The following is a 20,611-nucleotide window of genomic DNA, read 5'->3' on the forward strand; positions in this document are numbered from 1 at the left end:
TATCAAATCTATATATTTTTTGGAATCAGGAACCGACAAGGAATAAGATGAAATTATTTTTAAATCGATTTCGGAAATTTTATTTTGATCATAATTTTTATATTTTTAATTTTTAGAGCTTGTTTTTAATCCGAATATAACATATTTATATGTTTTTGGAATCAGGCAATGATGAAGAATAAGATGAACGTAAATTTGGATCGTTTTATATAAAAGAAATGTAATTACAATTTTTAGATTTTTCATGACCAAAGTCATAAATTAATTTTTAAGCCACCAAGTTGAAATGCAATACCGAAGTCCGGCCTTCTTCGAAGATTGCTTTACAAAAATTTCACTCAATTTGATTGAAAAAGGAGGGTGTGACAGTGCCGCCACAACTTTTACAAAAAGCCGGATATGACGTCATCAAAGACATTTATCGAAAAAATGAAAAAAACTTCTGGGGATATCATACTCAGGAACTCTAATGTAAAATTTCATAAAGATCGGTCCAGTAGTTTACTTTGAATTGCTCTACACACACACACAGACACACACACACACACAGTGACACACACAGTGACACACACAGTGACACACACACACACACACACACACACACACACACACACACACACACACACCACGACCCTCGTCTCGATTCCCCCTCTATGTTAAAACATTTAGTCAACACTTGACTAAATGTAAAAAGGGTGGTCAAGAAACGGGGGTGCATGTATCATTGTATGAGGTGTCTCACAAGATATATATTCCGATGTAGATGGTTGGATAAAAAGGCGCTGTGCAAGCCCGTGTGTGCATCCGTGAAAGTGTTTGCCAGTACTGTCTGAGGGTAAAGCCGGGATATTAACATTGTAAAAAGGGGCAGGATAACAACGGGTTAACGGCCTGCTTCAATTGCGTCTGAAGTTGAATGAGTCCGTCTAACCGACAATTCAGTGCCAAAGCTTCGCCATCAGGCTTTAGGGGTATCACATAATGTCCTATTCTGATGTAGATGATTGGGTAAGATGACGCAGAACACGCACTGGGCAGACGCCCGTTACGATGTTTGCGAATAGCGTCAGATGGTAATGGGAAGGGCGCAAGGATGTAAAGCCCGTCCTTAATTGAGCACGAAGTCGACTTGGTGAAGCTTCGCGAAGTCTTTATACCGAAAACCCGCAGCTACGGCGAAGTACTTGTACCCTACTTCGCTTCGCAAGTTAGGACATGCGAAGCTACGCCGTAGCTCTGCAACGAAGTTGTTCTTTTTGTCACAAGAGTGCTTTTTGATTCAAGATGGACGTAGAAATCACACTCGAAATGGTCGCAGAGCGCGTTCCCTTTGACTTCGCGAAGCTATGCTGAAAGTAGTTCAATTAAGGGACGAATTCTTGTTCCGGAAGCTTCGCGAAGTGAGCTACGCGAAGTCGACTTCGTCCAATTAAGGACAGGCTCTATTAGGGCTTCCGAACATATAGACTTGTGCCTGAGAAGTCAAACTGTGAATGCTGAGGTTGTCTCTCATTGAAGATACCCTAGCAATGACAAGTGTTCCTTACGCATGATGTGTGCATTGTTAATTTAGGAGAGTTCTGTATTTGCTATCAGTACCTGGAACTCGGATGATGAGAGAGCACGATACTATTCACGTCGAATATTTGCTCGAACACGTGTGTTTCTTGGCTGTTTAGGTGATAGGCGGGGAAATAGCTCAGTCAATAGCGGCGCTGGCTTCAAAACCAGTTGTTGCTATCGGCGTGGGTTCGATCCCCACGTTCGGCGTGGGATTCATTTCCCAGAGTCAACTTTGTGCAGAATCTCCTCGATCGGCGTCCGAACATTCCCGTGTGTACACATGCGCACCATAAAGAACCCAAGTTCACAGCGAAAGTCTCAGGGCATGAAAACAAGAATACACGCATGCAGGGAAAAAAAATGTGTAGCGCCGTATACTGTATGGCAGCTTGCTTTTCCCAGGGATAAAGCAGCCCGAATTTCCACGAGGGTAACCTCACAGGACTATATGAATCTTATCCTAATCCTTATCCTAATCTTTGATTGCCCAATGGAGAAGTCTCCAAGCAATTGTGCAGCTTCTGAGTACATGACAGACTAGGGTCGAATGCTAGAACATGCCTAACAAGGGATCGGCAGCAAGTAGATGATTGAATAGGATCGGCAGCTACTACATGGCTGGCAAGTGTTATCGGCAAGTATATGACTGACTAAGATAGGCAACTAGTACATGCCAGACTGGGGTCGGCCACTAGTTCGTGACTGACAAGTTTTGACAGCAAGTACAGGGTGAACCCCCCCCCCCCCCTCAAAAAAAAATTGCAACCCACAATGCTAATAACATCGATGCTTTATATTTTGTGTACAATAACTTCAGAAGCTGCTTGTGGATGAACATTCCACAAAGTGACAAGTTTATAGACCAAATATGGTCTGACTTTTGTGCACTTCAAAAACAACAAAAATCCGATTTCGGGGATCGACTCAACAGTGCGAGGACTCAACAGTACGAGGTTTGACATTGAGATGTTTCGCCATACTTCACTGATTTAAACCATCCAGACTTTATCCTCTTGGAATATCTGAATGTCCGAGCCTACAAAAAAGACCCACCCCCTTCCCACTCTGATCATCAGTGACCAGAAGACAGCAGCGGTTACAGTTAGGTTCAGAGCCATCTCTTAACAGGATTGTGTTCATGTCGTTGACAATTTCGAAAGGATAATCCGTTGAAGAGTCTGACCATTATACCTACAAACAGGAAACTTTGTGGAATGGTCGTTCCCTTTGCGAAAGAAATATGTATTGGACTTAATTCAGCCGCAGACGTGATGCTAACGGACGCATTCGCAGTGGCAAGAAGAAAGGCAAGTCACTTAATGCACATTTGAACTTTAGCGTATACGTGAGTGTGATGTGTGCGTGCGTGTGTGTATGTCAGTGTGTGTGTATTCGCGCGTGCGTGTGTGTGTGTGTGTGTGTGTGTGTGTGTGTGTGTGTGTGTGTGTGTGTGTGTGTTTGTTTGCGTGTGAACTGCCATGCAACAAATTTAGCTTAGTATTGGGATAGGGAACAGTGTACGATCGAAAGATAAGAGTACAGTCTTTTTTTCATCAACAAATTATTTCAATGTTCCTTGTTTCCCTGTTTAAGAAGTAACCCCCTTTTAAGACCCCCCAAATTTAAGACTCCTTCCTTTTAAAGATCTTATTTTTTCAGATTTTCTGTTCATAACCTAAATATATGTACCTCCATTTTATGACTCCCTCCTTTGTAAGACCTGATTTTTGGGGGGATTTTTGGAGGTCGAAAAGTATGTCTCACTGCCCTACAAATCACCGTCATCAAACGGTCTTCCAGAATAATTATATACGTGCAAAACATCTTGATTTCAATGACCGTGGTGCGGCCAGATAATTATCACTTCGTGAGGGCCAGTCACTATGAATTAGAGTTAAAAAAATAAGTTAAAAAAATTCGCGTAAAGCGATATCAAAACATAATCAACATGTTGGCCTGAAACTTAAAGATGCAGTGCATGGGTCACAGGGGTCACAGCGTATCTGAAGCAACGATTTGTGTTTTTGTCACAAATTGCAATATAAACAGTCAAAAGCTTTACACAAATACATTTTATCTCACAGATGCCTACACATACCTTTAGTGTTGCCAGCCAAACGAAACTTAATTAATGCGGTTTGTCAGTTCGCATCTCCCGCCAAATAGTAATTAACATTTCCCGTGAACACGCACCGAGGCTAAAGGCTGTGTGCGGAATGCCAAAATGGACCCACATACCATCTTTTACAATTTTCTTACGTCATCACACACAATTTCTTGACGTAAAGTACTCAAAACAGAAAGAATTCTCCCTCTCGCCGAGACCAAGACTTTCATGTAGGCTTTTGACGTAATTAGTTCACGTGCGGGACTTGATGTGAGCCTGGCCGAAGGCGACTAAGACCACAGGCAAAGGTATCGTTCACTGGACCACTACTTTCATAGAAAGACTACAAGGTTTGTCACTCAGCTTCGAGTCGTCTGTGTTCTTGGAGTCGCTTCCTGCGGACAATTTTTTTGTTCAAGACGGTTTGCCTCTTCCTACAGTCTGTGTGAGGTCAAATAAATAGGGAATACAGTTGAATGATTGTTTTAACTGTATGTACCTTTAATTTTCAGCTGCCGTCCGCTGCAGGTTGCTTTTAACCATCATTTGGACGAATGTTCGTTTGCGAACCGCTATCCTGTAGTTGGTAAGAAATCATGCATCCCGCACCGAATATGCATGCCAGTGCTCATTGGTCTAAAACATATGTAAATATTGCAGCAAAGGGAAGCTACCCACGGGAGTTTCAGTTTAGGTTTTTGGCATAACAACGGAATAACAGTAACCGTGAACGGAAGCGATGCAGACGATTTCAGTCGACCAATAAAAATAATCATCGAATATCCGGTTATTATATAACCAATGATCGCATCGGACTACTATCTCCTCGGACATACGACGATCATCATTCGCACAGGATCTAAGTGGTATGCCGTTGACAGACACGTTTGGTCGCACAAAATACGGTTTAAAAACATGCAGCGGACAGGCAGCTAAATATAAAAGGTACAGATAGTTAGAACATTCATTTATCACGGCATTTGTAAAGTTACAAAGATTCTTGACATTGGCAATTATTTTTTGCATAATTTTGTTCTCAAGTTAGTGGAGCACGACTCGAAGCTGAGTGACAAACCTTGTAGTCTTTCTATGAAAGTAGTGGTCCAGTGAACGATACCTTCCGCCTGTGCTAAGACCTGCCCGGTGGCAGTCCAAAATTAATTCGTAAAATATTTGCAGTTTTTGAATCCTTGCATGGAAGTCAATGAAACTTGGTTTTTTTTTCAAACGGATAGCTACCTCAGGCATGACTGACTGAAAGCCCTAGGAGTTGAGAGCTCCAGTAACGTTAAAGATCAGCACTAAGAGCCAGTCATCACCGAGACTACGTGTAGTAAGGCTTGGCTAGCCGAGACACGTAACGCTCGTCTTCGCGAAGCACGCTAATGTGGTAGCCTACATAAATAACCTATTTTGTCATCATTTTCACGAGTTTTCATTCACAAACACCTGGTAAATAAATCTCATGTTCCCCATGCAATAACTCGAGGTGGTGAATGGGTTTGAGCTTTCATGTAAAACGTGGATTGTCAAAGTAAAAGCCAATCAGGCTGATTGTTTGATGTGTGGAACCATCGTGGCTTTGGATTTGTGTTTCCGAGGACAACGATTGTAAGCATTCACTTTCAAAGACCCAATCAATGTTGATGATTACCGCGGCGACTCATGGTCAATTTGCAACTTACCTCTGTAATCGCAAAATCCACAACGAAAAGTCATAAACACTTAAAAGAAAAGAAATATGCTCAACACTTACTGAATTCACAGGTATGATCGCAGCTACATTTTCAGACTGGAAGAAAAGCGACAACAAGCTACGTTTGACGTCACATACAAGTTTGACGTGTTATCTCGTGCTACTGTGACGATGCTTTGTGGCCCGGAGTTGGATTCTAAAAATTCGTCTCCCTGTGGGTTATTGGGCATTTTGTTGCACAACCAAAATGATGACAAAAACGATGTTTGGTAGCTTGTTGTCAGACCAGCACTTTGTTGTTGGTCCTCGGGGAGCATATCGCCTTTTGTCTCATATTTATCAACCGCGGCCTTCGGCCTTGGTCGATAAAGATGAAACAAAAGACGATATGGTCCCCTTGGACCAACAAAAAAACTGGTCTGTCAACAAGCTACCAAACATCTTATAATATCCCATGACCTTCCTTCTGTGTATCTGTTATTCTACACTACCCGTCATAAAAAAAAGTACACAGATACATTTAGCTGTAGATCTTTGTGATGCGGCCAGTTATATTAAAACCAAGTATACTGCCAGAACGGTAATTCATTCCCCTACCGTATGAAATAAAGAGTTTCATTTTTCATAAATTAGTGTTTATGCAGTGGACCGGAGACCTAGGACACCCCCCCCCCAATCAAATTCGAAAAAGCAAACTTGCAGACACTAAAATACACAAAAAATCCAAATAAGCAAGAGTGATCCCGTTTTTCATCTCAAATTGAAGAACAACTCATTTTCTACCCATACACAAATGTATTTGGTTCAGCTGTTGTGCCTAGCAGTGTTGTTTTGCCATTTTGAAGAAGACTGGTGTCAGCCTCGTCAGAAGCCGTAAAAGGCTTGATAGGGCGGCGGGAAAAAATCCTGTAGTTTTCTAATGGCTTGTTGTATTGCTTTAAAATTTGACATGATTATTGTTAACACAATTGCAAAAGAGTGTGTAAAATATCATGGCGTTTTGATGAGTCTTTTGGACGTACTGTTTTTGTTTGTTTGTTTGTTTGTTTGTTTGCTTAACGCCCAGCCGACCACGAAGGGCCATATCAGGGCGGTGCTGCTTTGACATATAACGTGCGCCACACACAAGACAGAAGTCGCAGCACAGGCTTCATGTCTCATCCAGTCACATTATTCTGACACCGGACCAACCAGTCCTAGCACTAACCCCATAATGCCAGACGCCAGGCGGAGCAGCCACTAGATTGCCAATTTTAAAGTCTTAGGTATGACCCGGCCGGGGTTCGAACCCACGACCTCCCGATCACGGGGCGGACGCCTTACCACTAGGCCAACCGTGCCGGTCCTTGGACGTACTGGAACTTCTTAAACTGTAATAACTTTTTCAGTATGGTTACAAAAATTCAGCATTTTCCAAACGTCAACACAATTAAATATTACAATTGGGGATTAAAATTTTGGTACAAAGCCTACGATGCGCTTGTGTGGGTTTTGATGTTGGAAGACCTGTTTTTCCCAATTGTCCATACCACCCAAGCGCGTTGTTGCTTTTGTACCAAAATGGATCCCCAATTTTAATAAGCATTTGTGTTGAAGTTTGCAAAATGCTGAATTTTTGCAATCATACTGTAAAAAAAATATTACAGTTTCTGAAAAGTTCCAGTTCGTCCAAAATAATCATCAAAACACCATGATATTTTACACACTCTTTTGCAATTCTATTAACAATACTCATGTCAAATTAGAAAGTAATACAAGGAGCCATTACAAAACTACAGGATTTTTACGCGCATAGCCCACAAAAAATGACTCCTTTTGCGGCTTCTGACGAGGCTGACGCCAGTCTTCTTCAACATGGCAAAACAACACTGCTAAGCACAACAGCTGAACCAAATACATTTGTATGGGTAAAAAATGAGTTCTTCCATTTGAGATCAAAAACGGGGTCACTCTTGCTTATTTTGATTTTTTGTGTATTTTAGTGTCTGAAAGTTTGCTTTTGCGACGACACTCGTCTCGATTCCCCGTCTATGTTAAAACATTTAGTCAAAACTTGACTAAATGTAAAAAGGAAATCTTGAGTGAAATGATGACGTTTCGAATGGGAGCCAGCTAAATTTGACCTCTTGATTCCGACCATGAACCATCTGTTCATAATTTGGCCCGATGGAAGGTCGTACCGATTCATAGATTCAACCTACAAACTGCGACCACATCTGTGTTCAGATCGTCAAGCAATGCATGGAATCTTTCATTTTAAACCCTTATGGTTCGTTTCGACATGCATTAAACGGATGAAATTAACCACATACAGTTAATTTCTTCTGCAAACTGCAATTAACGCATCAATGCCTCCTGTTGGGTTGGGTGTTTTTTTACAGAAATTTCTTCCACATGACAGATAGATTCGCTGATTTGTCTCACGAAGCCGTCATCAACACGAACACAGCGATTGCAGAAGCAAACTCTGTACCTACACGACTGCAATGCCAACAAAGAACAAAGACGTTTTGGGTACAGTACTCACGTCAAGTCTGACCACGGACCCCGCACGACGGAATCGTCCCAACAAAAAACAAATGACGTCAAAGTCTCTTTCGTTTTGCGTGTAACTTTGTCGTGACGTCTTTTTATGACAGCATGCGCATCAACATGTTTCGTTTCCGGTGTCAATTTAGACTCATTGGCCAAATGGCAGTAATGCGGAACAAGCCACTCAAAAGTGGCAGCTAAACCTGTGTGTTGAAACAGCCGAAACACTTTTGGGTGACCGGCACGTTTGGCCTAGTGGTAAGGCGTCCGCCCCGTGATCGGGAGGTCGTGGGTTCAAAGACTTTAAAATTGGCAATCTAGTGGCTTGCTCCGCCTGGCGTCTGGCATTATTATGTATGGGGTTAGTGCTAGGACTGGTTGGTCCGGTGTCAGAATAATGTGACTGGGTGAGACATGAAGCCTGTGCTGCGACTTCTGTCTTGTGTGTGGCGCACGTTATATAATATGTCAAAGCAGCACCGCCCTGATATGGCCCTTCGTGGTCGGCTGGGCGTTAAGCAAAAAAACCCCCCAAAACACTCTTTTGGGTTGCCGTTAAAATGTTAACCAAAAAATGAAAAGAAAAAACAATATTCAGTGGCGAAATGACAGCGGATTGAGCATTTATTCCGATCAATGAAGGGACAATTGGAGCTTCTACAATCCCTGCAACCACCAAGGCTAGATACGTAGCAGACGACAAACGAAGCAAATAGTACCTGTCTTGTGATGAAGATTATATGTCGTTATAAATTATATGTACGTTGTGAAGACATTTCAAAGCAAAAAGAAGCTTTGATGGGTCACGGTATATACACGTTACACCTCCGATTCATCCATGGAATCGCGTGGTATCTTGTCTCGACGGGGTAAATGAATATAATGACGTCACTCTCGGCGGAGCCTCGAGTGACGTCATCATATTCATTGACCCAGTCTCGACAAGTTACCACGCGATACCATGGATGGACGGAGGTGTAACTTATACATGGGTGGGAGCCCAAAATGTTGCCAGGACTGAACATTTTGGAAGGCCGGGGTCCAGGGGCCGCTAAGGCTCCGGCGGGGTGCAGGGGCAGCGCCCTTGCTGGGGGGTCTAGGGGGGCAGTGCCCCCCAGCCGAAAATGAATTTTAGCATTTTAGGGAGGGTTTAGGTGGCCTCTCCCGACTTGTAAATTTTAGAACAAACAAGCTTTTTGGAGATGCATAATATATTGTGTATACATCTTGTAAACTTGAAGGTTTTTGTAACTGGCCAGCTAAAAATTAATTTTAGCATTTCATGAGGGGGCTATTTGAGCCTCTGCTGGCTTTAAAACTGATAACAGCAAACAACAACAACAAATGGGGGAGGGAAGGGGGAGGGGGGGGCGGAGGAGAGAATGCACAAAATCAAAAACCTCTATACTTGAAGATGTTTGGTTGTATCACTCTTGCTAGGAGGTCTACAAAAACAAGTGGTAAACACATTTCAAGAAGGGCTTTTAGAAGCTCCTATAAGCTAAAACAAAATCTTAAAATTGGAGGTGCACAAAAGTAAAAAATCTTGTAAACTTGAAGGTTTTTGTAACTAACCAGCTGAAAGTGAATTTTTAGCAATTCAAGAGTTGCTACTTAAGCCTCTCCTGGCTTTAAAACTGAAAACAGCACACGCTTTTTTTTTTTGGGGGGGGGGGGGGGGGTGAATGCACAAAATCAAAAACCTCTATACTTGAAGGTGTTTGGTTGCATCACTCTTGCTAGGGGGTCTTCACAAACAAGTGGTAAACAAATTTCAAGAAGGGCTTTAGAAGCGGCTTAAACAAAAACTTAAAATTGGAGATGCTCATAATTAAAAAATCTTGTAAACTTGAAGGTATTTAATTTCATCACCTACTTTTGTCTTTGTTTAAAACAAATGTTTACTGCATTAAAGGAAAATCGCCATTCAAACAAAGCAAACACAGAAAATAACAGTCACCTCCCTTGCAGTACTACACATCTTTACTTGTAGCTTATGATTTTATTATTGCAGGTGGAATATTCTCAAATAATTGTTGAACCATAGCTTGAACCAAATGAGAAACAAGTTTCAAGTCAGTTTGTTTCAATTCAACACCTTCAAAAGGGCTAACTGCTCAGTTTATAAAAGAAGAAGGTTTAGACAAAAACAGAAACCACCAGAGTTATATCCCTTGCTAATGCTATACACAGTCTTCTGATGCTGTTTTCAATTCATCATTTCAGGAGTTATATTCGAAAATTATTGTTGAATCATAGCTTGAATTAAAAGAGAAATATGTTTAAATTAAGCGTGTTTCACTTGCAAACTTTCTTAAGGACTCAATGTATCAGAATGTAAATACCACTGGTTCACAGATTAGGAATACAATTTTTTTCTACCACACCACTTAAGGTCTCTGAATCCCTGCACGTGGGGTATATAAAGTTGTGAGTGAGCAGAACACCCCCCGGGGGCCCGGGTAGCTCAGGTGGTAGAGCACTGGACTTGTGATCGAAAGGTCGCTGGTTCGAATCCGGGCCGGGCCGGACACAGGTCAACCATCTCCCACCCCCGTGTCACCACAGTGGCACGTAAAAGACCTCGGTCATTCTGCCATAAGTGCAGATGGCTGATACCACCTAAACACGCATACACTTGTGTATCTCATCTAAATTCAGGTTAAAACCCGGGAACATGCCCCTAATGGCTTTGCTGTGAGGGCGTAAAACTTGAATTTCTCAGAACACGATAAAGATCCCAGGGTCACAGCAAAAGCCTCAGGCCTTGGAAACACGAATACATGCATGCAAAAATATGAAGCCCGGGTGTCCGTTCGGCCAACAGCCAATAAAGTAACCATTTCAGCCGGCACTGACCCAAGACGACCCAATCTGGTCTCTGGCCCATTTCAGTTCTCCACTAGCAGCCGGCAGCCAGCTGTTTTCACGTGAAAATGAGTAATTACGTGGTAATTAGTAATTAACAGTGTTAATTACTAATTTTCATTTTTGCCTCGTTTTCGGTCACAGTCGTCCGATTTTAAGAGTCTGCACTGCCAGGCTTCGACGTGCGGCAAACATCACTCTCACACAATTTCTGAAATATTTTTTAATAGAAGGCCTTATCGAGCAAGTTATCCGACGGGAAGATGCATATCACAGTTTTCTGCAATTGCGCTTTCCTTAAACGTTGTTTTGGGTATCTTAGAAAAGAATAATCGCCCCCGAAAACTTTAGAATCGAAGCTGTTCGTAGCAGACGGACTTTTGATCGGCTGTGGTCTCACACTTTCACAGATATCTTTCAATAAAATTCCTTATTTGACAAGTTGTCGGGCAGACAGCCGTACCTCATATTTGTTTCCACTACCACACTCATAAATTTGCTTTGTAGTGTATTAGCCTGAAGGACAATCGATCCGAAAATGTTCGAACCGAGAGAGAAAAAATGACGGCCGGCCAGACATGTGCATGGTAAAGGTCCGACCACTAGCAGACGGATCTCTTCGGTCGAGACTCACACACTTTCACAAATATCTTTCGATAGAATTCATTATTCAACAAGTTGTCGGATAGACAGTTGTATGTCACGGTTATCTACACATGCGCTCAGCTCTCATTGTTAATTTGCATCGGATTAAAGAACTATGGACCAGAAAAGTTTCGAATCGAAGGATGTTTCGCTCTGGCCGGCGTAACAGTCGCGCATGCGCATTGAGCCCCCACAGTCACGAGGCACATGAAAATTAGTAATTATTGCGTAAAAATTACTAATTTTTAATTTTGGCACAAGTAAGCCGTCAGGAAGCGAGCCAAAACTGAAAATTAGACATTAACACTGGAAAATTAGTTATTAACACTTGAAAATTACTAATTTTCACGTCATAATTGTAATTTTCTTGTGAAAATTAGTAACTTTCACGGGTTAATTACTAATTTTTAGTTTTGGCGCTAGTAGTATTAACCTTTGCCGGATGCCGCTTTTGACTACACACGCCCGACGATGCGGGTTTGCCTGAAGTGAACCCATACATTTGAAAGAGGGTTTTTACCGTTTATTTCTCTAACGACGATGCGGGTTTGTCTGAACCCATACATTTGAAAGAGGGTTTTTACTGTTTATTTCTCTAACGACGGGGTGGGTTCAGGGAAACCCACAGCGCTACTTCAGTGGGTGCATCGAGTTTCTCCCTTCACCGACTTCTTGCAGGGGAGGGAGAGGGGGAGGGAGAGGGGGAGGGAGAGGGGGAGGGAGAGACTGAGAGAGACTGAGAGACTAAGAAAGAGAGAGAGAGAGAGAGAGAGACTAAGAAAGAGAGAGAGAGAGAGACTAAGAAAGAGAGAGAGAAAGACTAAGAAAGAGAGAGAGAGAGACTAAGAAAGAGAGAGAGAAAGAGAGAGAGAGACTAAGAAAGAGAGAGAGAGAGAGACTAAGAAAGAGAGAGAGAGACTAAGAAAGAGAGAGAGAGAGAGAGAGACTAAGAAAGAGAGAGAGAGACTAAGAAAGTGAGAGAGACTAAGAAAGAGAGAGAGAGACTAAGAAAGAGAGAGAGAGAGAGAGAGAGACTAAGAAAGAGAGAGAGGGAGACTAAGAAAGAGAGAGAGAGAGAGACTAAGAAAGAGAGAGAGAGAGACTAAGAAAGAGAGAGAGAGAGAGACTAAGAAAGAGAGAGAGAGAGACAAAGAAAGAGAGAGAGAGAGGACTAAGAAAGAGAGAGAGAGACTAAGAAAGAGAGAGAGACTAAGAAAGAGAGAGAGAGAGAGACTAAGAAAGAGAGAGAGAGAGACTAAGAAAGAGAGAGAGAGAGAGACTAAGAAAGAGAGAGAGGGAGACTAAGAAAGAGAGAGAGAGAAACTAAGAAAGAGAGAGAGAGAGACTAAGAAAGAGAGAGAGAGACTAAGAAAGAGAGAGAGAGAGACTAAGAAAGAGAGAGAGAGAGACTAAGAAAGAGAGAGAGAGAGACTAAGAAAGAGAGAGAGAGACTAAGAAAGAGAGAGAGAGAGAGACTAAGAAAGAGAGAGAGAGAGCGAGACTAAGAAAGAGAGAGAGAGACTAAGAAAGAGAGATAGAGAGAGAGAGAGACAAAGAAAGAGAGAGAGACTAAGAAAGAGAGAGAGAGAGACTAAGAAAGAGAGAGAGAGAGAGCGAGACTAAGAAAGAGAGAGAGAGAGACTAAGAAAGAGAGAGAGAGAGAGAGAGAGACAAAGAAAGAGAGAGAGAGACTAAGAAAGAGAGAGAGAGAGAGACTAAGAAAGAGAGAGAGAGACTAAGAAGGAGAGAGAGAGAGACTAAGAAAGAGAGAGAGAGAGCGAGACTAAGAAAGAGAGAGAGAGAGACTAAGAAAGAGAGAGAGAGAGAGACTAAGAAAGAGAGAGAGGGAGACTAAGAAAGAGAGAGAGAGACTAAGAAAGAGAGAGAGAGAGACAAAGAAAGAGAGAGAGAGAGACTAAGAAAGAGAGAGAGAGAGACAAAGAGAGAGAGAGACTAAGAAAGAGAGAGAGAGACTAAGAAAGAGAGAGAGAGACAAAGAGAGAGAGAGACTAAGAAAGAGAGAGAGAGAGAGACTAAGAAAGAGAGAGAGAGAGAGACTAAGAAAGAGAGAGAGAGAGACTAAGAAAGAGAGAGAGAGAGAGACTAAGAAAGAAAGAGAGAGAGAGACTAAGAAAGAGAGAGAGACTAAGAAAGAGAGAGAGACTAAGAAAGAGAGAGAGAGACTAAGAAAGAGAGAGAGAGACTAAGAAAGAGAGAGAGAGACTAAGAAAGAGAGAGAGAGAGAGACTAAGAAAGAGAGAGAGAGAGACTAAGAAAGAGAGAGAGAGACTAAGAAAGAGAGAGAGAGAGAGACTAAGAAAGAGAGAGAGAGACTAAGAAAGAGAGAGAGAGAGAGACTAAGAAAGAGAGAGAGAGACTAAGAAAGAGAGAGAGAGAGAGACACTAAGAAAGAGAGAGAGAGAGACTAAGAGAGAGAGAGAGACTAAGAAAGAGAGAGAGAGAGACTAAGAAAGAGAGACAGAGAGAGAGGCTAAGAGAGAGAGACAGAGAGAGAGACTAAGAGAGAGAGACATAGAGAGAGAGAGACAGAGACAGAGAGAGAGACGGACAGAGACAGAGACAGATAGACAGACAGTCAGATAGACGGATAGACAGATAGACAGTCAGACAGACAGAGCAACTGACAACAGACATACAGACAGAGAGATACGGACAGACAGACAGAGAGACAGACAGTCTCTTGGAGACAAACAGGCAGACAGACACTGTTCCGCCGCTTTGGTAATTATGGGTGTAGCAGAACACGCGCCGTTTGCAGAGGGATAGTTACAATCACTACTACTCTTTAAAAGTATGGGTTTGTGTGAACCCGCGCCATCGGTAGTGTTTATGTAAATTATCATAATCAATTAATTTTAATGTTTTGTCATGTACACACTAAAAATTTGCAGACAGAGAGCAAATAAGGTGTGTGAGAGATACTTAAAATTTCATTACGATACCTTTAATGGTTCCAGAGTTACAATGATTTTAGTGTGTCTCTGGGTACAGGTGAACCCAGGAAGCACGGCAAAGGTTAAGCCCTCATAACATTTGCCAGGATGACATGACATAGCTGCTCCCTACATGTCACTCAATTTGGTCAATTTGGTAATGGTGAAAGGTAGTTGACCTTCTGTACACAGAACGGAGTGTAAACTACAGCTGCCAGGGATTAACAACAAAAAAGGTAAAAAGAGAAATTCAAGTGTTACGCCCTCACGGCAAAGCCATTAGGGGCATGTTCCCGGGTTTTAACCCGACTTTAGATGAGATACACAGGTGTATGCGTGTTTAACGTTTATGTGTTATCAGTCATCTGCACTTATGGCAGAATGACCGAGGTCTTTTACATGCCACTGTGTTAACACGGGGGAGGGAGATGGATACCGTCTCTGGGTCTGCACATAAGGTTGACCCGTGTCCATCCCGGCCCGGATTCGAACCAGCGACCTTTCGATCACAAGTCTAGTGCTCTACCACCTGATCTACCCGTGCTCCTCTAAGGGAAAAAAAACCAACCCCAAATATCTTCCTGGGACGGAAATCCGTCAGGGACGGAAGAAATCCCACCCCTGCTTATACTTCTTTAATCGTGAGCACATTTTCAGATTAAACATGACATATCTGTATAATTTTCTATTCAGAAATTGATAAGGAAAACAATGCAAACATTTTGTAATCTGTTTATGAAAATTCAATGTCAATGATAACTTTAATGAACAAACTAATTCATACATTTTTAAGCTTACGAGTTGAAATGCAATCCCATAGGCCGAACTGAGTCAAAGATAACATGACAATCAATTTGGTTGAAAAATGAGGTCGTGACAGTGCCGCCTCCAGGCAACAGATATGTCGCCATCAAAGACAATATCTTCTTCTTGTCGATCACTCAGATGGAAACGCCGGTTATCCGCGCAAATGTTGCCGTGCGCTGTAGGTCGTCCAGACTGCCATAGAGCTTCCCTTGCACCGTGGTCGCCTCCGCCCAGATCTGGCTCCTGAGGCCATCGTGTAGTGGGCAAGTCTGCAGCAGGTGTTCCAGACAATATCATCTGGAAGAATGTGTGTGTAATTTAAAGTGTCATGAAGATCTGTTTAGTAGTTTTGTGGGAATCGCTCTATACACACACATACATACACCACCACATACACCACCCCCCTTGATTCCCAGTCGATCTGAAAGCATTAGTCAAAAATTGACAAAATGTAAAAAAAAAAAAATATATATTAAAAAAACGTAATATATGTGCTATATACAGAACGAGCCAGGTTCCAGCCCAGTGTAATCACCTTCCCATTGGACGAACAACCGCGCAGCCGACAGTCGTCTGCCTCCCACACGGGCCAACAAGACCGCAAGGGGAGGGCGTCGTTGACGTCGTCTGCTTTAAAATGTCTGCCCACAAGTCTAGAACGCGCGAAGCTGCAGGTGATAGCGTTGAAAAGCAGCCAGCAGCACAGCAAACATACGTCTGCTTCGTTTCGACACTCGTCTGCTTGTGGGGCAGGTGATAGCCGATGAGCCTCTGCTTTTTACGCATGCAGGACAAGGTTTTGCGAGGGCAAGGCCAGTTATCAGTAGCCTGTGGATTTTGTGAATCTCAGTTCTCCCTGGCTCTGTTCTGTCCCAAGTGTGCCTTGTATTTGTAAAACGACCCAGGCCTATCAATACGATCGTTATGACAAATCGGAACCAACCGCGGCCGGTACCGCCTTCAGACAGTCCACCGTGCCACTTAAGACCTGGCATTGTATTCGGAGACCACCTTGTCACCGAAACAACAGAGAGGGGAAAGCATTGTGTCATATCAATACCGTATCAAAAATCAGCTGTATGATAAGATGACAGTGCCATGCAGTGGTAAGATTATTTGTTGGGTCATTTAGTCTACTGTGCCAGAAGACCACCATGTCAGAAGATCACCCTGTCACCAATGGAATGACTGGATGGCTGCTCTGTAATTTCAACTCCTACACGCACCCAACAACAACGTATGCCAAGACCATAGTCTCTTACGACCACCATCTCACCAGTAGGACTGTCGTTTGGCCTGACCACTAATGAACTAGTCACTGTCTCGTACTCTTCACCCAGCCAGAAATTATGCCAAGACCATTGTGTCATAATCAACAGCACTGTGTCGATACGACCACCATATGTTATACGACCAACTAGTAGGATTATTGTATGGCTGGGCCACCATCCCACTCTGAAAAGTCAACCTCTACATCCACCCATCAGTGAAGTGTGTCAGCACATCATCAAAACATTTTCCAAGTATTTACATGTATACTTTCCATTGTTTTTGATATATCCGCCAATCTTGTTTAAGGGCAGAGGTGGCACGGAATTTTGATCCAAAATAAACTTGGCCAAAAAATTATTGCAACAAATTTCAAACCCAAATTAAAGCATTAATCCCCGTGTCATTTCATTAAAACTTTATATGCCAGTTAAGACCGTTCACTTAACCTCCAGGATCACCTTTTGGATTAAATATTTCTTTTACAGGGATCACGTGACCGCCGCTTAAGTAAGGGTACCCTCAAAATCGACCAGACAAAAACGGAAGAGCCGAATGAAAAATTGACAAGAAATCACAATAGGCAAAACTTTGCAACTTTGACATACGAGAAGAAAGTCAAACCAATTATCTACCCTGAATATATTGTTTTGTTTTGCTACCTTGCGTATTTCAATCAATCAATCAATCAATGAGTCTTATATCGCGCATATTCCGTGGGTACAGTTCTAGGCGCTCTGCAGTGATGCCGTGTGAGATGAAATTTTATACGGCCAGTAGATTGCAGCCATTTCGGCGCATATTTACCTTCATTTCGCGTGCTATGCTATTCCTACAGATGCAGGTGTCGATCGCAAGAGCGGTCAAAAACGGGACTTTTTGCGTCATTTTTTAGGGGTATCATGACAAAAAAGTCTACACTTTAGCAATGATTTGGTGGATTGCTTCGAAACTTTCGGAATATTTTACCAACATACTAGAGATACTTCGAGCGAAATTATGGATTGTTACAGGAGTTTGTTAAAATGTTATGCAATTTTTCGAAAGAAGTTTTTAATCTCGTCATAGGATTGTTCCCTTGGGTCCAAAAAATTCATGACTTTGCATGTCTTTAGAAAAATGATTGATACACACACTGCTAAAGTTTTATGTGCGTGTAAGCACTGACGCAAATTTGCTGGGCCTGTAAACACGCTACATATTTAAGCGATGATTCTGGTGCCACTGCGATGCCCAGCCAAGCGTGACCGTAGCATGTTTTAAGAGGCACCGCAGCGATAACAGCTATAAGCGCGAAACAGCGTGAACGTTCAATTTTTACATTTAGTCAAGTTTTGACTAAATGTTTTAACATAGAGGGGGAATCGAGACGAGGGTCGTGGTGTATACATACATGTGTGTCTGTGTGTGTGTGTGTATGTGTGTGTGTGTGCGTGTGTGTGTGTAGAGCGATTGAGAGTAAACTACTGGACCGATCTTTATGAAATTTGACATGAGAATTCCTGGGTATGATATCCCCGGATGTTTTTTTCATTTTTTCGATAAATGTCTTTGATGACGTCATATCCGGCTTTTTGTAAAAGTTGAGGCGGCACTGTCACACCCTCATTTTTCAATCAAATTAATTGAAATTTTGGCCAAGCAATCTTCGACGAAGGCCGGACTTCGGTATTGCATTTCAGCTTGGTGGCTTAAAAATTAATTAATGACTTTGGTCATTAAACATCTGAAAATTGTAATTAAAATGATTTTTTTATAAAACGATCCAAATTTACGTTCATCTTATTCTTCATCATTTTCTGATTCCAAAAACATATAAATATGTTATATTCGGATTAAAAACAAGGTCTGAAAATTAAAAATATAAAAATTATTATCAAAATCAAATTTCCGAAATCGATTTAAAAACAATTTCATCTTATTCCTTGTCGGTTCCTGATTCCAAAAACATATAGATATGATATGTTTGGATTAAAAACACGCTCAGAAAGTTCTAACGAAGAGAGGTACCGAAAAGCGTGCTATGCAGCACAGCGAAACCACTACCGCGCTGAACAGGCTCGTCAGTTTCACTCCGTTTTGCACAAGCGGCGGACTACGGTCATTGTGAAAAAATGCAGTGCGTTCAGTTTCATTCTGTGAGTTCCACAGCTTGACTAAATGTAGTAATTTCGCCTTACGCGACTTGTTTTCTCATGTGTTTGCATGACTAGCAAATTAACGCCAGCGGCTACACGCAAATGAAACTTAGACAGAATCTGTATCAATCATTTATCTACAAAGTCATGAATTTTTTTAAGACAAGCTTAAGTGAACAATCCTATGACAAGTTTAACAACATTTTTCAAAACATTGCGTCACATCTGGATAAACAACCGTAACGATCCAAACTTTCGCACGAAGTATCTCTAGTATGTTGGTAAAATATTCCGAAAGTTTCAATGAAATCCACCAAGTCATTGCTAAAATGTAGCGCTTTTTGACATGATACCCGTACAAATTGACGTAAAACGTTCCGTTTTTGACCGCTCTTGCGATCGACACCTGCATCAGCAGGAATAGCATAGCCTCGGCACGCGAAATACGCAATTAAGGTAGCAAAACAAAACAATCTGTTCAGGGTAGATAATTGGTTTGACTTTCTTCTCGTATGTCAAAGTTGCAAAGATTTGCCTGTTGTGATTTCTTGTCAATTTTTCATTCGGCTCTTCCGTTTTTGTCTGGTCGATTTTGAGGGTACCCTTATACTTGAGCGGCGGTCACGTGATCCCTGTAAAAGAAATATAGTTTAATCCAAAAGGTGATCCTGAAGGTTAAGTGAACGGTCTTAACTGGCATATACGGTTTTAATGAAATGACACAAGAATTAATGCTTTAATTTGGGTTTGAAATTTGTTGCAATAATTTTTTGGCCAACTTTAGTACCATGATGTGATTTGGGTTTTCAGCATATTTAGGTACTTTGAACACCCCAGAATAACTGCATGTTGTTTATTTTGTCAATTTCATCCTCTTTTTTTTCAATAAAGTGATGATTTGCAAAGTGAGTGAATGCTAAAAATCTGCAAACTTGGTGAAAAATCGATTTTTTCACGGCAGAGCAGCAGCAACATATTGATGAGTTTGTCAGATTTATTGCGTGCACCGTACTCAGCGGGAATTCCCGTTTTTTTGACGATGTCACAGTCATAAAAATAAAGTCCGTTTATACCGCTCAACGGACACAATACAGAGCTAGCGAAAGATACTTTCACAGGCAAAATGTTCCATGTTTGGAAAAGTGACCTTCACCTTTTAAATTCTATTCGCTGATTGGTCATTACCAATAACTTTTAGCCGGGAAGTCGTTCTGCGCATGCGCGCACACCATATCCGCATAAAAACGCGAACGTTATTTCGAATCGGTTCGACGTCTTAGTTATATGTTATGTTATGTTATGTTATGTTATCAGACTGGTACTTAGGCTGTTAAGCCTTTGTCTGATCTTTTGAATCAGTTGCTATCCTAGCCTAACTTTTGGGCTAGGTAACATACACGATCTTTTGACCGTGGCCTATTCTATCAACTTTTTCTTGGCTGGTGTAGTGAGAGGCATACTGACATTTGGGCTATACATATAATCTTTCAGTGCATTGTCCAAGCGATTCTTGAAACTGTTCATTGTCGGCGCTTCTACCACATTCTTGTCCAAGGAGTGTCTATGATTCTGTTCGTGAAGAAAGATTGTCGGAGAGCTGTTCTGCATTGTTTCTTCTTGAGCTGGAACTGATGTCCACGGGTATTACAAAGGCTATTCAGCTCCAGTGGGTTCTTGCAATCGTAGTATCCATGCACGAATTTGTATGCTTCAATCATGTCTCCCCGGATACGCCTATAGCACATGCTTGGAACTTTCAAAACTCTCAAGCGCTCTTCATAACTCAAGGTCTTCAACCCTGGAATACACTTCGTGGCTCTTCTTAATACACTTTCAATCAAATTTTTATCTTTCTCGAGTCGGGGACTCCACACCACATTTGCAAACTCCAGATGAGGCCGTACAAGTGCAACAAAGAGAAGTCTTAGCGTTTCTGCGTCCAAATGCTCATAAGACCGTCTAATGAGACCCAGGATTCTGTTTGCTTTGTTGACTTGTGTTTCCACGTGCTTTGAGAATTTCAATTCACTGT

General features: G+C 41.9%; 2 protein-coding genes across 3 annotated transcripts in view; one reads left to right on the top strand and one right to left on the bottom strand.

The window, feature by feature from the left end:
• The window catches only part of LOC138966193 (actin, cytoskeletal 3-like), a 46,104-nt gene extending 38,158 nt beyond the window's left edge, over positions 1-7,946 (bottom strand). The window contains exon 1 of the mRNA XM_070338322.1: positions 7,894-7,946. The gene's annotated coding sequence lies outside the window, so the exon portion shown is untranslated. The remainder of the gene's footprint in view (positions 1-7,893) is intronic.
• The window catches only part of LOC138966194 (uncharacterized), a 30,424-nt gene that overhangs the window by 1,716 nt on the left and 8,097 nt on the right, over positions 1-20,611 (top strand). The gene's annotated exons all lie outside the window — the stretch shown is intronic.

Source organism: Littorina saxatilis, linkage group LG5 (assembly GCF_037325665.1).
Source record: "Littorina saxatilis isolate snail1 linkage group LG5, US_GU_Lsax_2.0, whole genome shotgun sequence".
Lineage (NCBI taxonomy): Eukaryota > Metazoa > Mollusca > Gastropoda > Littorinimorpha > Littorinidae > Littorina > Littorina saxatilis.